The following is a 4746-nucleotide window of genomic DNA, read 5'->3' as shown; positions in this document are numbered from 1 at the left end:
TGCATGGGTAGTCCAAGAATGTATTTGTAAATGTAGCCACACCATGCAGAAGTCATTATACTGGTAATGACCAGTTGACCTGAGAGTACAAAGTGCAGAGATGAGGGGGAGATTTACAGCCTGTTATGAATGTTAGAGCTGTGTGATAGACGGCGTCCAACACCTGTAGATAGCTGGAGGATGTAAACAAAGTCACCAGGATCCAAGTGAAGAGATAAAGTGCTGCAAAAAAGGTAGCTCAACAGATGAAATTTGTCTTTATTTTATTTTATTTTTTTACTTTGTTTGAACCTGCATGAAGTTTTGCTAAACACATTTGTAGCCAGGGGATAAAATACATGCCTTTTTTTGTAATAAAGCCAGAGAACAACAGGACAGGAAATGGAAATACTCAAATACCCAGCAGCACTTGCTCATCGTCACTTAGAAGAGCATTATAACTAAAACTTTAACATGTGTCTAGGCCAGGTGTGGCTTATAAGAATAAACCATATCATTTTCAGTGCATTCTGCCACAAATCATAGATTCTTTTTCATTACATGCCATTTCACCTCATAGAAATCCATGAATTCAGTGTTTAAGTATGTCTATTCTGATTTATATTACTAAAACTTGAGGTGCTTGTGGCCTTTGCCCAGTGGTCACACCTCCTCTGTTCACAAGTCTGGGTGTTAAATTGGATTTGACTTCTTTGGAATCTGTATGAAATTATCCACTTATTTTAGACCTGAAATTCACCTGAGGCACAATTATCCAAAACTAAAAGGATGGTAGCCCAGGGATGGAAACATAGTTACATAAGTCCTAAGTATTGTTTTTATTCATTTACCTGACTATTTACATTTTCTGCCTTTTGCTTCTCCACTACATTTATGAACATAAACACACCTTATAATGGTGGGTGCATATTTGCTGACACATCAGCTGACCTCAGACACACAGAGCAGGACTCACCTGCAGGCCTGAACAGATGGAAACCTCTGCAGACTTATATAACACCACTAACAAACAACTGCTCACTCTCAGAGGTCTGCAGACGATGTTCAATACCGAGAACACTAATGAAGCTTCTCTTTAGCTTCATATGAGTATAATAGAAAGTGTTTGAGAGATACATGTCCGTTCAAAACCCAATTTCCAAAAAAGTCGGGACACTGTATAAAATCTAAATGAAAACAGAATGCAATGATTTGCAAATCTCATAAACCCATAATTATTTACAATAGAAAATAAACAATGTATCAGATGTTGAACCTGATGCATTTTAGCATTTCATGAAAAATGTAAGCTCATTTTGAATATGATGGCTGCAACACAGGGTAACAAAAGGCTGGAAAAGTAAGGGGTACTAATGAAATAACTGACAGATTTCAGTGCCATCCACAAATGCAAGTTAAAGGTGTATCATGCACCGAAGCAGCCATATGTGAACAAGACCCAAACCCAACTTTCTTCTCTGGGCCAAAGCTCAAATTTAAAAATAACTGAGGCAAAATGGAAAACTGTTCTGTGGTCAGACGACTTTCAACCAATCAGATGGGATAAAAGAAACACTGGAGGAGGATGATGTTGCTCAGTGCTCCATTCAGTCTGTAGCTATGTAAATTTCAGCAACCAGTAACAATAAATTCCTTTTAAATGAGGACATGTGCCAGGTGGTGTAACATAGATTTTTTTTTCTTTTTCTTTTTTTTTCACAAAGTATTATGTAAAAAGTAGTCATTCTTTGATTTTTATGGATTATTTTTTGTCCTCATACTCCATTTAGAGTTTTATTTATTTATAATATTATGACAAAGCAGTTTAATATGTTTTATTATTATTAGTTATAGTTTAATGGAAATCACAGAAGACTACTTGCACTGTGTTATTGTTTAATGTAATAACATAACATGATGACTTGCTGCTCTATAAATCTGGATTTGGTTTTTAATGTGATTGTAATTGCTTGTTTTTTTTGTCTATGTTATTGACTGTGCTGTTGCCAGTCTTGGCCAGGACATTCTTGTAAATGAGATTCTTAATCTCAATGATGTTTTTTCCTGGTTAAATAAATTTAAATAACATGAATAAATAAAAAAAACATTATAAAGTTATAGAACTTTACTATATATCTTTTTTTTGACCCATGGGTTACAAATGCCTAATTTGTCTTATTAAAAGCCAAATGGGTACTGAATGAAGAGCTGATTGGGAGCTGAAGGAGCCGGCTCTTCTTGCTGAACTGAACCAAATGATCTGTATCATAAAAATGCTGGAATTCCCATCACTAGAAGCAAGAGAATGAGTCTTCATTTCATCCTAAACAACTGTTGCATTTGACTTTATGTCAAGTCTACCCTTAGAAATAAACAACCTGATTTTATACTAATATTCTCTTCTAGTTAATTCATATTAAAGAAGGATAATATTTTATTGTATAACCTCCTCAAGAATAAAAAGTAGCTACTTAGTGCTTTAAGTAAATTTTAGATGTTGTACTTTTTACTTGAGTAGATTTATAGATTATTACTTTTACTTCTACTTAAGAATATGTTATCCAAAGTAACTATACTTTTACTTGAGTACAATAGTCTAGTACTTTTTCCATCCCTGCATAGAATTAAAGAAAAAAGATGTCAAAGAATCAGACTTAAGATCAGCTGTGCTGCTTAGTAGGTTTGATCACATAAATCTGTCCTGATATTTTGTTGCAAAAATAGATAATAAAAAGATTGCAATGAAATCAGCTTAACTTCTACAGTCAAGCGTGAAATCAAATAAAATGAAATAAAATAAACAGTAAGAATGTAAAGGAGTATTATATTTTCTCCATCAACGGTTTGTTTTAAAGAAGACCTGAAAAACAGAGAGATGATTCACAGAGCTGAACTGTCTGTATGGGAATGTGAATGATCTTGCCTGCAAAGTTTACTAAAGTCTAAAGCCACTTTAAGGAACTGTTTCTGTGTATGTGGCTCCTCTTGTGGATGAAATGGTGCATCTTATCTCCTCACTGGTTTTGTCCTGTACATTTGTAGCTTGCTGTTTGTGGAAATATAGTCCCTACTAAAATAATTCACCCCCTGGATGTTTTATCCTTTACTGATGTTATAAATCATAAATGGTCAACAATTTGTGTTTTTTGTTAACCCCCCCACCCCAAAACAATTACCAACACCCTTTAATGTTAACATAAAAACAGATTTCTACAAAGTTATTAAATTAAATAAAAATATGTAATATGAAAAAATGACCACATAAATATTCAACTGCTTCAAGTCAGTATTTAGTAGATGCATCTTTGGCTGCAATCACAGCGTTGAGTCTGTGTGGATATGTCTCAGTCAGGCTTTTACATCTGGATGCTGTAATTTTGCTCCATTCTTCTTTGCAAAACTGTTCAAGATCTGTCAGGTTACACAGGGGTCGGCATGAACAGCCCCTTTTAAACTCCAGACACAAATTCTCTATTGGACTGAGGTCTGGGCTTTGACTCTGCCACACGTTCTCCTTATCTTTAACCCATGTCTGTGTAGCTGCGTCTGTATGAAAATTAAATCTTCTCCCAAACCATCAATCTCTTGCAGATTAATATGATTTTTTTCCCAGGATTTTCCTGTGTTTTGCTGCATTCATTTTACCCTCTACATTTTCAAGCCTTCCAGGGGTGGCTGCTGAGAAGCACCCCCACAGCATGATGCTGCCACCACCATACTTCACAGTGGGGATGGTGTGTTTGGTGTCCCCCAAAAAGCGTCTTGTCTGATGACCAAAAAGCATCATTCTGGTCTCATCAGACCAAAGAACTTTCTTCCACTTGACCATGGAGTCTCCCACATGCCTTTTAGGGAACTCTAGTCAAGATTTAATCTGTTTTCTTCAACGGTGTCTTTCTCTTTGCCACTCTCTCATAAAGCTTTGACTGCTGAAGAACCTGGGCAACAGTTGTTCTCTGCAGAGTCTCTCCCATCTCAGCTGCTGAAGCTTGTAACTCCTTCATAGGTGTCTTGGCGGCCTCTCTCACTAGTCTCCTTCTTGCATGGTCACTCAGATTGTGAGGACGACCTGATCTAGGCAGATTCGCACATGGTTTATGGAATGGTTTATGTATGCACCCCCTGACTTATACTTTGCAATACCTTTTTCTCTGAATTGCTTGGAGTGTTCTTTTGTCTTCATGGTGTAATGGTAGCCAGGAATACTGATTAACCTACAATCACTTCAGACAAATTCCCTGCACTCAGGTGATCCACATTTCATTAATTCTGAGACTACTAGCACCAACTGGCTAAATTTGACCTGTCTCTTTAAAGGGGGTGAATATTTATGGAGTCACATATTTTAAATTAATTTGTATTTAATTGCATTACTCTGTAAAAATCTGTATTCACTTTCACATTAAAGAGGATTTTCTTTTGTCTTTTTTTCCCAAAAGAGCCAAATTAAATAGACCATGATTGATTTATAAAATCAGTAAAAGGGTAAAAAAAATCCAAGAGTTTTGTAAACAAATGAAATCTGTATAAAATCAGGGTAAACAGACTTTTGATCATCTCTCCATCACAGAGAAAGACTGATATTTAGCTTTCTTACTAAATAGAGCTCTTGTGTCTTCTAACCTAAAGCTTCATGCTCACTGTATGAAGAGGTGAAGGCAGGGCTACTGGTCAAAACAAGCTGGATGTTTGTCCTTCTCTGACCATGTGACTGAGCCCATAAATACGCAGAGAGAGGCTGAGCAGAGACAATCCAGATCCTGACTC

This window comes from Cheilinus undulatus, linkage group 12 (assembly GCF_018320785.1).
Source record: "Cheilinus undulatus linkage group 12, ASM1832078v1, whole genome shotgun sequence".
Classification (NCBI taxonomy): Eukaryota; Metazoa; Chordata; class Actinopteri; order Labriformes; family Labridae; genus Cheilinus; species Cheilinus undulatus.
This window is presented reverse-complemented; position numbering follows the sequence as displayed.